Here is a 19,109-nt window from a genome sequence, read left to right as displayed (position 1 = left end):
CAGTCTGCTCACCACACATGATCCGTTAACTGGTGAACGGGTGAGAGATATAGTTAGCCAATTAGGGATAGGGAATGATTGGGGGCCAGAATGACTAGGTAGTGGTGGGCAATTTAGCCAGACATATTTGTAAACAAAATTTGTTGTGATATATTAAAATAATAATGCTTATTTTCTGTAGTATCAATCGGGGAAGATGCTTTTTCTAAATGAAAATCACTGCAGCACATTACAATACGAATTTTATTTCAGTCAACCACAAGAGATTGCATTATTTTTCAGAACAATTAAGGAGGACAAATAAAATTATATAAAAAAAGCATTTATACAAATACACTAACTATATAAAGCACCCAACCCCTTTCAGATTTTCACATTTTGATGTATTCCAACATTGAATCAAAGTGGATTTGATTTGGCTTTGACATTTGAATGAATGCATATCTCTACAAAGTGGTCTCAATTAAATACAAAAATCCATCCATCCATCCATCCTCTTCCGCTTATCCGAGGTCGGGTCGCGGGGGCAGCAGCTTAAGCAGAGAAGCCCAGACTTCCCTCTCCCCGGCCACTTCTTCCAGCTCTTCCGGGAGAATCCCAAGGCGTTCGCAGGCCAGCCGGGAGACATAGTCCCTCCAGCGTGTCCTGGGTCTTCCCCGGGGCCTCCTCCCGGTTGGACGTGCCCAGAACACCTCACCAGGGAGGCGTCCAGGAGGCATCCTGATCAGATGCCCGAGCCAAGTCATCTGACTCCTCTCGATGCGGAGGAGCAGCGGTTCTACTCTGAGCCCCTCCCGGATGACTGAGCTTCTCACCCTATCTTTAAGGGAAAGCCCAGACACCCTGCGGAGGAAACTCATTTCAGCCGCTTGTATTCGCGATCTCGTTCTTTCGGTCACTACCCATAGCTCATGACCATAGGTGAGGGTAGGAGCGTAGATCGACTGGTAAATTGAGAGCTTTGCCTTACGGCTCAGCTCCTTTTTCACCACGACAGACTGATTCAGAGCCCGCATCACTGCGGATGCCGCACCGATCCGCCTGTTGATCTCATGCTCCATTCTTCCCTCACTCGTGAACAAGACCCCGAGATACTTGAACTCCTCCACTTGGGGCAGGATCTCTCCCCCAACCCTGAGAGGGCACTCCACCCTTTTCCGGCTGAGGACCATGCTCTTGGATTTGGAGGTGCTGATTCTCATCCCAGCCGCTTCACACTCAGCTGTGAACCGATCCAGAGAGAGCTGAAGATCACGGCCTGATGAAGCAAACAGGACAACATCATCTGCAAAAAGCAGTGACCCAATCCTGAGTCCACCAAACCAGACCTCTTCAACACCCTGGCTGCGCCTAGAAATTCTATCCATAAAAGTTATGAACAGAATCGGAGACAAAGGGCAGCCCTGGCGGAGTCCAACTCTCACTGGAAACATGCTCGACTTACTGCCGGCAAAGCGGACCAAGCTCTGACACCGGTTGTACAGAGACCGAACAGCTCTTATCAGGGGGTCCGGTACCCCATACTCCCGGAGCACCCCCCACAGGATTCCCCGAGGGACACGGTCGAATGCCTTTTCCAAGTCCACAAAACACATTAAAATACAAAAATAAAACACAAATTAATTGATTGCCTAAGTATTCATTCCCTTTAATATGACACCCTTAAAACCTTACTGATGTAGACATTTGGTTTTAGAAGTCACAGAATTAGTTCATTGGAGACCATCTGTCTGGGGCTATAACTGACTCCATTGATTAATTGATAAATGCATCTGAATGTATTGTGGAAGACCAAACTTGTGGTGAGCCAGTATGGTGGCCTAACCTGCAGAATGAAGACACAAGAAAACTCCAAGCAACTCCATGAAAAGATGATTGAAAAGCACAAGTCAGGGGATGGAGACAAAAAAAATGATCCAAGTCGCTGAATAGCCAGTGCCAGTTAAATCCATCATTAAAAATGGAAAGAGTAACGTGTGGTGGTTGATTTGATTCGATCCTACTTTTGTAACATGTGACTTGCTTGTATGGAATGTTATTTGATTTTAATAAATTTAATAAAATGTTTTAAAAAATGGAAAGAGTATAGCACAGTTGTGAATCTGGCTGCAGCACGGCACCCACAAAAACTGAGTGGTCGTGCAAGAAGAAGACTAGGGAGGGAGGCCACCGAGAGACTTTGAAGGAGTTACAAGCTACAATACCCGGGAATGGACACGCTGTTCAGATAACAGCTTTACGGGTGAATGGCAAAGAGAAAGAAATGCTCAGGCCATCTTGGTTAGAGTTTGGCAGAAGGCACATGGGAGATTCTGAAGTCAGCTAGAAGAAGGTTCTGTGGTTTCATGAGGCCAAAATTGAGCTTTATGGCCATCAAATGAAAGGTCATGTTTGGCATAAAGTAAGCATTGCACATTATCAGTAACACTCCATTTCTACCATGAAGCATCGTGATGACAGCATCATGCTATGGGGTTGCTTCTCTGCAGCAGGACCAGGCAGGTTTGTGAAGGCAGAAGGGTGTGGTGGCTCTGAGGCTAGGAATTTGCACTGGCAATTGGAAGGTTGCCAGTTCGAATCCCGTAAATGCCAATATGTCAGTTTTCACTTTGGCATCAATGATTCTTTTTCTATTGATCAGTGTTAATTAAATCCACTGTAATTCAATGTTGTGTAACAATAAGATGTGAAGACTTCCAAGGGGTGAATGCAATTCATAGACTTAATGTCTTAGTGTGATGTTTCTCAACCTCTCTGGTGTCATGATCCACTTTTTCCCCAAGTAAGTATCTTCATGGCACCCCTTGGAGGAGTCCTCCTTGGTGAATCGATCATTAATGTCAGAGCCTGGTGAACTATGTCAGCAGTCAACCTTCATGAATCAAAGTTGGACTGAGTGCAATCATCAGAAAGGGTAAGGGATTAAACACAAGTATTGGAGTGGTGGCCATTACTATTAAAAAACAATAGCAACTCATGATCCGGTGGTTGAGAAACACTGTCTTAGAGGACATGGCATGCCTGAGCATCCCTCAGGAGGAGTTGGAGATTGTTTATGTGAAAAGGAAAATGTGGGCTATCCTGTTTAGTTGCTGTCACTACAACTCTAAATTAGCAGCCAAACAATACTGAGATCCAACAGATGACCAGCTACCTGTGCCCACCACACAATATCTGCACATAAAGAAAGTTAAAAGGCTGAGCAAAGTTGATCTGCTCAGGTCCACAAAACATTTTGATGGTGGCCATAATAAAGTACTCTAATAAAGACAAAAAGATGGAAATAATAAAGACATGCCCTCTTCAGAATTTTCCACTTGCGTCCTTTATCTATTATTTTTTTTTTTAGTGTAATGGTGGTCCACAGGCATTCTTTATGAGAAAAGCTGAACTGTTTTGGGTTGGTCCCTATACTTTTCTCGTATACAGTACCATATCTGGGAATTTTATTGTCATTAGGCCCTAATCCTCCACCTAACCAGAGCTTCAGTGTGTCAGACTGAAATATGTGTTGGGTATGGAAGACCGTTGTGAATAAAATTTTATTGCCATATAGTTATTTTGTAATGAGGGGTTTTAATGCTTCCTTTATTTTGGGATATTATTTAGAGCTGATCACCTGACACAATTCTTTGCTTGAATTTCTAGGAAAATCACTCAACACAATGATGTGTCAAAAGGACCTTACTCAGGTGGTGCAAGAGAATAATTGGACACGTTGAGATGATAAAAAAATTAATATATTTGGTTTGGTCCCAGATTAGGTTTGATTAGGTACTTCATTTGCATTCTTTAAATAGTCTTTTTCTGTTGATCAGTCTGAAAAAGCCAAATTAAATCTACTGTGATTCAATGTTGTACAACAATAAAATGTGTAAACTGTCAGGGGGCCTGACCTCCACTGCTGATGATAGAAGAATCTTCAGTTTGGTAAAGATAAAACCCCAAACCTCTGTCTGACAGATCAGAAACAGTCTTCATGGGGCGGATGTGGAGGTTTTCAGAGATGAATATCTGCAGAAGACTTCAAGAACAGAAACATAGAGGCCACACTACAAGACACAAACCATTAGTTATCCACAAAAACAGGACGGACAGATTATAGTTTGTGACAAAAGGACTTCAAAGAGGCTGCAGAATTTTGGGAAAACGTCTTATGGACAGATGAGACAGTGATGAACCTGATCAGAGTGATGGCAAGAACCAGGAGTGGGGATGAGAAGGAACTGCCCAAGACCCAAATCATCTGTCGTTATCTGTTAAACATGGTAAGGTGTGTTATGATATGGGCATGTATGGCTGCCACAGGTAATGGCACACTTCTCTTCATTGATGATGGAATTGTTAATGGCAGTGGCACAATGTATTCTGAGGTGTATAGAAACATCTCAAATTTCAGTAAATACATCCGTTGGATGGCACTTCATCCTACAACAAGATGATGATCTAAACATACTGCTAAAGCAACACAGGAGTTTGTCATAATCTCTACCCTTCACTTTCTTTATACTTTTTGTGTTATAGATTTCATTTTAAATGGATTTAATTTGCCATTTTTGTCCATCGATTTGTAATCAATGACCCATGATGACAAAGTTAAAACACATTTTCAGATGGTTTTGATTTCTTTTTTTTTTATTAAAAATCAAAAACTGAAATCTCTCATTCATATAAGTATTCATACCCTCTGTTCTCCAAGTCATGGCCAGGTGCATTCCTGTATGCTTTAGTTCTCCTGTGACTAGAACTTGATTGGAGTCCATCTATGGCAAAAAGAATTGATTGGACATCATTTAGAAAGGCCCACATGTACCTGTGTATAGAATGTCCAACAATTCGTATTCATATTATAGTAATCATATTATAGTAATTATTGACTATTCTTAATCCCTCTGGCCATGTTGATTTTTTTTTTTTGATTAACTTAGGTATGTTTTTGTTTTTGTTCATTTTTTACTAATCTATGTACTGTAGATTTTTAACTTGTCAGAGATTTAAAAATGGCATCTAGACAGCATATCTAATATGTACCTGAAAGTAGTTTAATGACTTGTAATGTCAACGTGTTACTGATATTTTGAAATCAGAATAATTTATTTTAAAAATATATATACTAAATGAACCTAATGTCCCTTGATTTTTATTTTAATTGTTTTTGTCAATCAACTGGCTTTTAACTGCATATCAACATTATTTGAAGTTTTTTCATCCATTCATCCATTTTCCAACCCGCTGAATCCGAACACAGGGGTCTGCTGGAGCCAATCCCAGCCAACAAGGCAGGAACCAATCCTGGGCAGGGTGCCAACCCACCGCAGGACACACACAAACACACACTAGGGCCAATTTAGAATCGCCACTCTACCTAACCTGCATGTCTTTGGACTGTGGAAGGAAACCCACGCAGACACGGGGAGAACATGCAAACTCCACGCAGGGAGGACCCGGGAAGTGAACCTGAGTCTCCTAACTGTGAGGCAGCAGCGCTACCACTGCGCCACCGTGCCGCCCAAGTTTTTATTTATTTATAAGTTTTATTATATATATATATATAGTGGATAATGGCCGGGGCCCTTACTTGGCTGGGACACCCTGATTATGGAGGGACCGAGGGAGGGAGTATTTTCAAACCTATTTCTTCCCGACATAGGGCAGCCCATTGGTTTCCAGCGGGGCCATGGGTCATGACCAATGGAGCTCAACTCTGCTGGGACTTGAATATGGAGGTCTGTAATACGGTTTGCATATTTTTACCTGGAGATCCACAAAGGAAGAAAATGAGTCATGTATCATAAAATAGTCTTTTTATTCCTAAGCTTTCGACAACCAGCCAGAGGAAAATGATTAGGCATACAGGTATCAAAGGCTGCCTTGCAGTTAGGAGACCCAGGTTCGCTTCCCGGGTCCTCCCTGTGTGGAGTTTGCATGTTCTTTACGTATCTGTGTGAATTTCCTCCGGGTGCTCCGGTTTTCTCCCACAGTTCAAAGACATGCAGGTTCTAAATTGTCCCTAGTGTGTGCTTGGTGTGTGTGTGTGTGTGTGTGTGTGCCATGCGGTGAGCTGTTGCCCTGCCCAGGGTTTGTTTCCTGCCCTGCGCCCTGTATTGGCTGGGATTGGCTCCAGCAGACCCCCGCGACCTTGTAATTAGTATATTGCGGTGGAATAATGGATGGTATCAAAGGCAATATATACCTGGTGAAGGGTGGGAATGGAGGGGGAGGTTGTAAGGGGGTTGAGGTGGATTAGTAAGGTGGGGTTCAGAAGGTGTTGGTCATAAAGTCTTTTTTATTATTTAGAATGTTCTTCTTTTAAGCTGATTTCAGGTCCAAGTATTTGAGTTTGTATTAGAGAGCCACAATTCAGCCAACTCTCTGGCACTCAGTATTAGCCCTGTGAAAGTAAAATTCAGGGTTTGCTTTTTGACAATCAAGTGGTGCTCTTCTTGTATTTAAAATGAACATTCCTATTTGTAGTATCAAGTACTTTGCACTTTTTTAACTTTAAAGTTTATCTTCCAAGGGTTTGTCCAGTTTTTGAAGATTGTCAAAGCCTTTTTCAGTCTGTTGTTTTGCTGCCATTTGCACATTTCAGAGGTTTAATCACTTTGGCAGTCTCTGTATCATTAATATAAATTAGTAGGAGCAACAGTCTGAGCACTTATCCCCGAGGAAATGCACTGATGACCTCACCCCATGGGTAGCATTTTCTGCTTATCTGTACTCTTTATCTCTGGCTGATTAACCAGCTTGAATTCTAATTTTGTGAGATACCTCTTATGGCACCAGCTTCTTGCTTCCCAATTAACTTTTGTTGTAGAACCTTGTCAAATGCATTTTAAAAGTCAAAGTAAATTATATCGTATTCTCTGTCTTTTTCAAGAAATGTCTAATGGATTGCACTGGTAAGGAACTTATTCTCATAAATCTGTTTTGGCCATTACTAGAGTCGTATTTTGTACAATTAGTCTTATTTACTTCTGAGTACACCTTTTATAATCTAACACAAAGTAAAAGTACGGCTAATTGATCATTTCTGGGATCCATTTCATTTTTGTGAATTGAAATCATGCTTGAAAATGTCCAGACATAATATTTTTCCCGAATTGGAAGTTGTTTACTACAGATTGCAAAATTAGAAAAATTGTGACGAGAGCAGGCCAACAAGCTCATCAGTCATACTCACCTGATTGCCCAAAATAACGTCAAGTCAAGTTTTGAAAGTCTCTAAGGTCCTCCACATTACTTGTCATTTATTCCAGTGATGATTAGGAGGCCATGTCTGAGAATAAATTAGATCACGATTTTACAGCTCCCCTTTTCATAAATTGCCACTCATGATGATGTTTTCCAGAGTTCTGATACAAACACTAAGGCTCCACAACAAAGATTATAATAATAATAATAATAATAATAATAGTTTTCAAAGTAGTAGTAGAAGAAAAAGGAGAAAAACATAATGAGATACAATATTGAGTACAATTGTGGCCATCAAGAATAACACTGTAACGAGCACAGAGATGGAAAGACCTAAACACACATCCCAAACGAGATTTAAACCCGATAATGGGGCACATTACTTTAACAATAAATAATCCACTGCCATACTTTCACAAGAATCGCATGAAGAAAAAACCTTCTAACATTTGGACGAAATCTGCCTTTAACAAGTTTCTAACTGTCCTCATGTTCCTGTGTAAAATGTATCATTGGCGATTTCCTTCTGTACCCCTAATAAAATACGATTTGGCCCAGAGATCAATTTGCCTTCAGCTCAAGTGTCTAAAGCTGGTTTTAACTTTATTTCTGTTTCTATTTTAGTTGTCTTAAAATTTCCTGTTCATTTTCAGTTATTCTTCCTTGTGTATCTCTGTTTTAATTTCAATTTAGTTTTAATTTCCCCTTCAGATTAATAAAGTATCTATCTATCTATTGTGGACTATGGCCGGCAGTTTATCCCAGCCAAGACCCCCAAGCCGCCAGATGGAGCCCTCCCTGCAACGTGGAGATGCCCCGAATTCAGGCAGAGCAACATGGACTATGGAGTTTTAATACACAGCCCTGCTGGATAACGTCGGAGCCGCCAGGGGACGCTGCAGGGAGGCACAGAGACTTTGGTTTTCATACAGCCCGGAAGTACATCCCACTCACATGGACGGAAGAAATAAAGCACTTCCGGGCAGATGAAGAAAAGGAGTTTTCACCTGACCCAGAAGTGCTGGGTTATCACATGACCTGAGGGATCAGAAGCACTTCCGGGTCATGGACTATAAAAGACTGTGAGAGATCCCAGATGGACGAGCTGAGTCAGGTGGCAGGGTGACAACGCATCTGGGAGAGTGGAGGATTTATTGTTATTGTATTGATTTGTTATTGTATGAGTATTAATAAATAAATAAAAAAATAAATATTTGAACTTTTATCTGGCGTCTTGTCCGTGGGGCCAAGGGGATGACAGCGCCCCCTATCTGTCACACTGTCTAATTGTATTTTCTTACTTTCAGTACAGTAGGAATACTGTTCTTTTAAAATTCATTTTTCTGTTAGCATAGAACCTTCTTCTACCTGACTTCACAATGTCCCATTTGACTTCTGGCAAACTCTAGTCGAGATATCATGTGTGTTTTTCAACAGTGCCTTTCTGTGGTGATGCACATTAGGGGTCCGTGGCAGTGTGCCGGTTTTAAATAAAAAAACAGTGTATCTTGGGTTGCATGGGTCCGGAGTTGAGGCGACATGATTGCTTGATTAGGTTAGCTGTTCCACATTGGCACTCCATGAATAAAAATTAGGATGTCGCACACAAAGAAGCATAAACAATTTTGGGGAGAAAAGTTCAGAACTGAAAGAATGACAAATTAATGGAAAAGAAAGATCAGAGGTTAAAAGGTGAGGAAAGAAAAGAAGGAGGATTTATGCAGATCTGTTGCTGCACAATGGAGACAAGCTGTCGGGGATGATCCAGGGTGGAATGAGCGGATGGCACTCATGGGGCAGGGTTGTCTGTGCTAAGTGTCCAAGGTGCAGGAGCAGCCAACCACTCCATGATATCCCGGGGACGCCAAAGGGACAGTGGTGGGAAAAGTGAGCAGGGTTTGCAGGGTCCCTCACAGAAGGCTGAGGGATGGCGGTGGGGACATGAGAATGATAAAGGACAGACTGTGCTTGTCGGAAGACATCTCCAGCTTGTGGAGTGAGCAGCAGGAACATGGCTGATGAGGGAGCACCCATGCTCGTGAGACTTTTTAACAAAACAGATACTCACTGTTTTTAATTTTCAGTTTTAACCCACTTTGAGTTATTTATTTATGGAATATTTATAGTGGTTAACTCATCACAAATCTTTGGTGTCGGACAGAGACAGGTCTAGGATTTGAACCCAGTACCCTAGAGCCATGAAGCAGCAGCATTAATTACTTTGCCGTAGTTCCACCGTAATGAGTTCCTGGCCTGGTCCAAATTTCAAATGAGATAAGTAAGTTGGCACAAATCTTGAGTGATACTATACTGCCGTACCAGTACCAGTTTTTATATTGTTGAACTCAGTTCATTGCTTTTAAATTAATATTTATTTTGATTAGTCTCATGTAAATCTTTTTTGTACATTTTTTGGTTATCTTTTTTTTTCTTGTGGCGGAAGATTCAAAGCTTGTATAATCCATGATCTTTTCCCATTACAGACATCTTTTTGCATTTTTGCTCTACATGTTTGTTCAAGGCTCCTAGCTGCTGACACAGCTTAGAAACTACAGCATGTCGAATTCATTAAATCTTGCACACAACTAGTAAATCCCACCATTTCTCTGCCTGAGGTTAATCAATATGCATGACCTTTAATAACCTCTGTGAAGCAGGGTAATTGGAAAACACTTCTAAAAGGCAAGTCAAGAGAACCTAGCCACTGTATGACTAATAAAGAAAAGATGTAAATAAATAAAAGAAGGAATCTCAAGTGAAGCATACAGTATTAAAATGCAAAACAAATCATTAGGGTAAATGTAAAAGGCAAAGTTTTACTGCTTCATTTAAAATCCATCCCATACTTAAACATTTTTTTTCATGCAGATGTTACATCAGTTCAGAAGTAAAAGTGTTACTCCAAATATAACCATGCATTGAACACATCTCCAATAATAACATTTGACCTCAAGACCTCTCATTCATTTACAGGGTAGTGGGGCCTGGAGCAACGCGCACAAGACAGGAAGGACTTGTGGAAGGAATACCAGTTAGTTGTTGTGCACACCGTCTCACACATTCACTTAATTTAGAATAGCCCATTAATAAAAGAAAATCCACCTCTAATAGTGGCCCAATCAGAGCTCAGCCCTTAACCCAATAGATATGCCGTCAAACAGCCTCAAGAGAGTTGTTCACACCAGGCATCCAGATAACATGGTTGAGCTGAAGTAGTTCCGTAACGAAGAACGGATTAAAACTCCTCCTGAACGTTGTGCAGTTCTGATTCACAGCTATTAGAAGTGCTTGTATGATGTTATTGCTGCCAATGGAGCTTCAACCAATTTTTAAATCCCAAGAGTTCCACTACTTTTTTTCCCACAGCACACTGTGAATGTTTGATGGGGGTGTTCAATAAACACAGATTTTGTGTGTTATTAGCATAAGCATACTTGTCACTTAAATGAAGACCTGGGGCCTCATGTATAACGACGTGTGTTGAATTCACACTAAAACATGGCGTACAGACAAAAGCAGAAACAAGTGTATGCACAAAAAAATTTAGATGCATAAGTCTGTGCGAATGCCAACTTCCATGTTTTTCCACTCCATAAATCCTGGTCAGCATGAAATGTAACGCACGTGCACGGGCCTGCTTCCCCACCCTGACTCCTACAAGAATTACGACTCTTTGAATACGTATATCAATATAAATAGCCCCTTAAGTTCAGCACTGTGTGAAAAGACAATGGCAAAAGCACGGGGAAAATAGTGAATACCAACTGGATGCAAGGAAAAAACATACTATTTGTTGGTTTAAGAAGTGGTATAAACAACAAAAGGAAGTGACATAGAATAGCAGAGAAACTCAAAAGTTCAAGGTCAGAAAGTCACACAGTTCCTAAAATAAATAAGAACTGCTCAGATATCAAAGTCGTAGTGAAAAGGCGATTTGTATCCCACCGTCTGAGTGTCATATGGATGCACAATAGGGTACAGAGAAAAGAAAAAAAAAATAGGGACACAGTGGAAAAAAAGGTTGAAATGTCAACTTAATCTCTAAATTTCCTCTTTACTCATGTAGTTTATTTTGTCATTAAAGTAGAACATCATAAACTTCATCTTAAAATCATTTAATTTACTGTTTTCTCAAATTACATTGTAACTAAAGTAGAAAATTAAATATTTCTTATTGAATGTGTTCTTCTGTTTACTCTATGTGTGCGAATCACTACGTGCTTCTTAAATGGGCTTTCTTTTACACTGACAAGACAAAGAATACATTACATTTATGATATTGCAGCTCTCTGAACAATTAAAATACTAACTTGAAATTTTCATGATGATAGGAATTAAAGCATGTATTAAACATGGGGGCACAGTGGCACAATGGTAACGACAAGCTGGCGCCCTGTCTAGAGATTGTTCCTGCCTCCCGCAAGATGCTTGCTGCGCCTTGCGCAACCTTTGATGAAATAATTTATTGCAGCAGTACTGTCTCTTTCAAACGTACTAACTTCCAATTCCTGTCCTTCCTTTTCTTTCTCCAAGTAACCAATCATCACACAAGCTCTGTAATAGATGTTAAGCCATTTGTAAGCTTAAAATGAAGATTCTTCAAAACTAGGGGTACATGTTTTGTAGTGCATGTTTAATTATTCCATCCATCTATCTATCCAGTATTATGCCAGTCCCAGCCAGCACACAGTGCAAGGCAGAGACAATCCCAGAACAGGGCGCCAGCTCATTGTTACCGCCCCCTCACATGTTTAGTTGTTAACAATATACATTATGTAAATTAAGTTAAACATTTATCTGTATAATGTAATATACATACTTTACTGCATATCATCTTAAAAATTATATCAAAAGTTCCAAGAAGATAGCTCTTGGAAATCTAAATCGACTTAGAAGCCATTCGTCACCATCTGTAAATACACGCTCTCTTCTGTTGAATTGAATTGAACTCCTTTATTGTTATTGTATGGTACAATGAGATTCAATGTGTAAATCCTCCATAAACTTATTATCCTATAAAGTGATAAAATAACAGTAATAACAATACAATAATACAATAAAAACAGTACATTATACATGTACATATAGTGAGGATAGTGAAATGGTTTATAAAGTGGCTGAAGTTGTGCAATATTACAACTGTAGTGCAAGTTTACAGTGAGGTAATTGTACTTATAAGTACAAACAGTTCTACCAGGAGCACTTGATGAACTGATTGAGTGCGTTTAGAACTCTTAGGATGAAACTGTTTCTGAACCGTGAGGTCCCTACAGGAAAGGCTCTGAAGCGTTTGCCATATGGAACAAGTTCAAATAGACTGTGCACATGGCTTATGCTGTATCCCGATAATCCTCTTTCCGATCAGAAGCTGTACAGCTGTGAATCCACAGTCAGATACAGTGGGTTAAATACTCAGCGGTGCACTGAGAGTAACAACGGTAAAGCATCTATGGGATTTGGAATAGTTTGGCCATACCGTGGACCATTATATTGTTACAGGTTAATTACAATCAGATGCCTTAAACTGATAAATGATCATTTCAGTGTATTTGATAAAGCCACATTAGGGTTGTGAATCTAAAAAAGAAAGGGAAACCACACAGGAACAGTAGCACTGCTTTGATGCTGGGTATCGTCAATTTGCAAAACCAGGCCGATAACTTGCCTACACAATGGTTTAAGCTGGTGTGAGAATGTGTGTAATTTTTATACATCACAATGTAATTGTGAAAATGGGCATATGCAACATTTTTGAGTGTAAGCATTGTTTATACATGAGGCCCTGGGTCACATTTAATGACAGCGGTGGCTAGAGAGAATAATTTGAGCGGGGTGCAGTTTTTATAGCACCATTCACATCTATCTATCTATCTATCTATCTATCTATCTATCTATCTATCTATCTATCTATCTATCTATTGTTGACCACCAGGTGGCATACTGCTGCCCAAACCCCAACACAGAAAGGCTGAGACACAAGTTCATCACAGCACATGTTTTATTCTTCAGTGGGAAAGCGTTTTCTGTTGCTCCCCACTTCACAGCACAGTGCAGTACAGTACACAAGCACCAAATAATATGACACAGTCCTTTCTGTCTCTTCTTCACCTCCACTCCTCCTCACAAGCTTTGTCCTCCACCTCCCGACTCTCTCTCATTACTGTGAGGCTGGCATGTCCTTGTAGAGTGGCCAACCCGGAGATGCTTCTGTTCTTTCAGTTTAGGTGCAAACCCCATGCCGTATGGCTCCTCCAGTTTTACAGCACCCTCTGGCGGCACCCATGGTACCCAACAGGCCTAAGATAAAGAACTCCAAGTTCCATAGTGGTCTGTGGGAATCCAGGGCACCACTGCAATCTCAGGGGGCTGCCATCTAGAGTTCTGGAGAAGCAGTGCCCTAAAGAGGCTGCCTTCCTTCATCCTTTCACTTCTTGGGCATCCCAGCCAGGTTGGGCTGCCAGCTGTCTCTTACACTACCTATTTGGTCATTCCACATTCTCTTGTGGCCCTCATCATAGTGTCAATGCATATCTTGGCCTGTCAAGTACCAGACCCATAGGACAAATCCATGCTAAAATGCATTACACCCTTTCCACCATGCTGCCAGCTTACCCATTTCTACTGTGTTGCAAAACTTCAGTTTTTGACACCCACAGTCCCCTTATTCTTCCCATAACTTGACTTGCCCTATAGATGTAGAAAGGAACAGGTACACCTACCAAACAAATATTATACTACACCTGTCTTTAAATTACCCAATCCTTTGCCAACTTGCCCAGTTCCCCATTCTGCCAAAGCTCACACCATAATGTCTGCACCTTCAGTTCCATCATTTTTAAATAATCGTTTGTCCTATAATCAGTGCTGGGCCAAGCTTATTATTGCACCAACTGACTGTTTGGTAGCTAAACCGTGCAGCTGGGATAGCGCCCCCACCCCCTTGATCTGCACCCTAGGTGAATGCCTAATTTGCCTTAATGGTGGTGCCAGCCATACCTATAACACATCCATAGCATACAGTCAGTCCAATCAAAATCATATTCTGCCTCTGCTAATAGAGCACCCAGTCAAAGGGCCATTTCCACTGTATTGCATAAATCCACATCATACTATCACTAGTCTTCTGATTTTTCTCAGGTCTTGCATCCCAATTTATCATTTAGTGCCAATGGAAGGGTGGTAGGAAACGGAGCCTGAATTTATTGCTTGACTGCACCTACTGTGAGGATGTCTCCTATGGGTGCAATACCCCAGTTGGGGTAAGCGGAGAAGATGTTGTTTATAGAAGGCAGCATTGGGATTTATCCCTGATAGCAAAGGCCTAGCAGGCCATTAGTGGACTGCTAGCTGCCAAAACAACGGTCTGGTAGTGGCCACCGCCAGTGGTCCACTGGAATTTTGCACATCAGCTTTTCAACGGCCCGCTAGCGGCAGCATTTATCGACAGAAACCCGTCCTTTAGCAGCTAAATGCCTTTGCATTTTATCTTAAGTATTGTTGTTGGCACCTCATTAATTAACCACCACTCCTGTAGGGAAAAATGTAACTAGACTACAATACACGTGGCAAAAATCTTGATATTTTCAGTAGAGCAAAGAATATGGGACAATATTAACAGTAATATTGATAATAATATATTGTACACTTTTATGCCCTTTTTTCTACAATCTTCTCCTTTAACAAGTAAGACTGCCTGAACAGAGATAGCAAAAAGAAAAAAAGAGATAATTAATATGGGATAGTAAAATAACAAAGACCAAATAAAGCAGCATTTAGTGTAAACACAATTAAATCTTCCATTGCAAATGTTTTTCTGTATTAATCTTCCCCATTTTTAGCCCTCATCTCTGTCAGTGGCAACTTTCACAAACCGAGTCACCTTTGTGATGGGATTTCTCCTGATTGCCCCTGCCATCACACAGATATGTGTTGTTAAATTATGTTATCTACCTCAGTGTATTAACGAGCACCACTGAAATAATAAAGACAGACTTATAATACATTAACTCTGGCATTCATAAGGATTGATGCTTGTTAGTGGCTGTAAAAACTTCCATGCTGCGGATGATGCTTTTCAGGTTGTGGTCCTTGAAGGAGATTTTTTCTTCCACACCTGTCCAGTTACACAACTGGGCAACAGCATTTGTCATTAGGCAGGGAATCATTTACTTCCTGCGGTGGGCTGATGGCCTGCCTGGGGTTTGTTTCCTGCCTTGCGCCCTGTGTTGGCTGGGATTGGCTCAGGCAGAACCCTGTGACTGTGAGAAAAACAATAAAAAAAAACAACTTTAAAAATAAAAATAAATTAACAAACAGTAAACCTGTGTTCGCTTCCCGGGTCTTACCTGCGTGGAGCTTGCATGTTCTCCCCGTGTCTGTGTGGGTTTCCTCCAACAGTTCAAAGACATGCAGGTTAGGTGCATTTATTTGGACTTCAGGCTTCATACATTATATAGTTTATGCCTACATTTTGTCATCTACTACTAGAATATAAAAAACGTTTCTGTTTTAACAATGTGTTTACACAGATTACTGTAGAAATGGAACAGACATGAAATGCGTGTGTTCCAAATAACAAACTATTATTTCCACTCTAAAACTCCACTTCACTCCCAGAAAATCAATCAAGGCATGAGCTGGGAGAAGTTTGTGCAGGGGATGGAATAGCCGGATTTTTATCAGCACATTTAGATGACAAAAGATGCTGGTGGAGAGCTGTGAACGATTTTAAGAAGCAATTTAAGGTGGGACTGATTTACGAGTTTTTTCGTAGGCTCTGGTAATTCTAGTGTTAAGAGACTGGGAACTCTTGAAATGTACCAATAATAGCACACAGGTTTCTTTAAATTGGGTGGTGAATAAACACACAATGAAAGACACAACATTAATTTCAGGAAAAGCAACAGTAACTTCTATTACAAAAGACAACATAAAGTACATTAAAAAGAGAAACAAACCTAAAAAAAAATCTCACAATATCAGGAACAAAATTCCCTTTTTAAAAGAAAAGCACACAATATACACTCTAAAAGTCTGTTAAAACAAGAATTGGAGGATACAACCTTTAGTGGTGCAGAGTCTAGTTTGCACACTGTGTTACCCCAACAATTAATCGTCCAACTGTCCACAGATGTACTCTGCTCACCGAACATTCGTTTACTAACAGAAGTTTTGTCAAATCATGCAATCCCCGTCAGCGTCTAGTCATCGTTCTTTTTTTCCACTCTGGGCTCCTTGTGTTGCTGCGACCTAGACACACCTCGCTTCTCATCCGCCAGCTTTGCTCAGTCCTTCCATGCAGCTTCCCCTTCTCGCTGGACCCACAACTAGCGTCTTCTTGTGGAACTGTCTCTTTCTCCCTGGAGGTAAGTTTTGCCGTCCTTGTGCCTCACGTCGTACCAGCCACGTACCCCTGTCTGCCTGAGCTCCTGTGCTCTGTGCGAGTGTCTGGGCAGTGGTCTCCTGCCCAGAAGTTTAAATGTCCTTCAGTCCCTGCCTAGATCAACAGAACGATGGATTAAACAATGGCACATCCAAATTTTCTGGGTTTAACAAATAATGTAAACACAAGTTAACAAAATGTATTGTTACCAACTATCAATAAGTACACATATGCTGATTAGAAACCAATATTCTCAGACATGTTAATTTCCAAGTCAGGTAAATACAAACATTTTCCTAGGAAGGAGTAGTTCTTTTATCACAATTGTGTATTGTTTATCAATTTAACCAGTTAAAATTCTTTTGCAAGACTGCAAATACCTATATACTGTAGAAAGCAATCACAATAATCAGTAACAGGTGTAAGAAAGGAGCTATATTGCTCCCGACCCGGCACATACTTGACACGGGAGCCACTTATAAAAACAAAGAAACTTTTATTTTTCTTCAGCCGGAGGGCACGTCTTCCCTGTAATCCTTCCAGCCACAGCACAGTCCCAAGTACAGTAAGCACCACACCAACACTCCTTTTCTCTTTTCCACCACTTCTCCTCAGCAAGCTTTGTCCTCCTCCTCCTGACTCTGGCTGCTGATTGGTTGTCACTGGCACCCTTTTATTGGGTATCTAGAAATGCTCCAGGTGTTTGATTGCCGACATCCGGCTGCACTTCCGGGTAAGATGAAACCAACGTCCAAAAGGGGCCAGCCGCTCCTGTTGCAGCACCCCCAGGTGGCACCTGCAGAACCCACAGAGCGGCACAGAACTCCAACCCCCATGAAGCCCTGGGGGATTCGGAAGGCACTGGTGCAACCCAGGGAGGCGGCCATCTAGCGTCCAGGGGGTGATACTGGGCTTCCCACCCTTGTCCCTCTGGCAGATGTGGAGAAGGGGTGTCCCGGTCAGGCATTGGCCCCGGCCATCCATCACACAGGATTACCCAGGAAATTTGCCTTTTAACTTTTCACCCCAGTCCAAACAATGGGTGCCTATTGCTTCTTCATCTACTGTGTTTTAAATGTAATATTTACATGTTCCTTTGCCTATGAGAGAAATTAAACCACCCAGTGTACAAAATATGTCCCCCTCTGACAAAGTTCTGCTGGGATTTGCCTTGGCCATGACCTGTAGCGGCTGGTGTGTAAGGCAGGATCAAGCACGAGTAAAACGCGTGCCAAAAGAAATCTCTCAGTCCAAAAGTTTGTTTTAAATGATTTAGCAAAAATTCTAAGCAAATAGTCCACACAAGAATAAAGAAAAAAAGGTTTTTACACACACTGAATAAAAGGCAAAAATAATATGTGACAAAATGTTTCTTCTCTAAACTTAGCTTTTCTTGTCAAACTTCAGTTGTTTCTATACTTTAGATAGATAGATAGATAGATAGATAGATAGATAGATAGATAGATAGATAGATAGATACTTTATTAATCCCAAGGGGAAATTCACATAATCCAGCAGCAGTATACTGATACAAAAAAAGAAAACAATATTAAATTAAAGAGTAATAAAAATGCATGTAAAAACAGACAATAACTTTGAATAATGTTAGCATTTACTCCCCCGGGTGGAATTGAAGAGTCGCATAGTGTGGGGGAGGAACGATCTGCTCAGTCTGTCAGTGGAGCAGGATGGTGACAGCAGTCTGTCGCTGAAGCTGCTCCTCTGTCTGGAGATGATCCTGTTCAGTGGATGCAGTGGATTCTCCATGATTGACAGGAGCCTGCTCAGCGCCCATTGTTCTGCCACAGATGTCAAACTGTCCAGCTTTATTCCTACAATAGAGCCTTCCTTCTTAACAAGTTTGTCCAGGCGTGAGATGTCCTTCTTCTTTATGCTGCCTCCCCAGCACACCACCGCGTAGAAGAGGGCACTCGCCAGAACCATCTGGTAGAACATCTGCAGCATCTTATTGTAGATGTTGAAGGATTGCCTTCTTCTAAGAAAGTATAGTCGGTTTAAAAAAATAAAAATGATTAAAAAATTATTATAATAATAATATTAATATTAATAAAAATAAAAATGTAAAAAATGCTTTACTTCATCTTCATTATTCTCTAACGTACGGCACCCTATGTTTAATAGAAAACGTTAACTTTCATACTATTGAGCACGCAAGGCACGGTTTAAAACTGTGTGCCCTCCATGTGTTACACACGGCAAGGCAGCTCACTAACTGAGACTATTCTATAGTTACAGGGGCAAGAAGGAGTTAGAATACACCAATTCAATTCTACTTGTGGGGGTTATAAGAACCTCCATTAGACTATGCACTAACATCCACCCATCCATCCATTATCCAACCCACTATATCCTGACTACAGGGTTATGGGGGTCTGCTGGAGCCAATACCAGCCAAAACAGGGTACAAGGCAGATGCACTAACATTTAGGCAAACATTTAATATAACTTATAAAAGTAACTAGCAAATGGCTCTTACATGACCTACTGAAGCTTGTTAAAGCTACAGTACATT

Source organism: Polypterus senegalus, chromosome 5 (assembly GCF_016835505.1).
Source record: "Polypterus senegalus isolate Bchr_013 chromosome 5, ASM1683550v1, whole genome shotgun sequence".
Lineage (NCBI taxonomy): Eukaryota > Metazoa > Chordata > Cladistia > Polypteriformes > Polypteridae > Polypterus > Polypterus senegalus.
The sequence above is the reverse complement of the archived record's forward strand: the minus strand, read 5'-3'. Positions refer to the sequence as shown.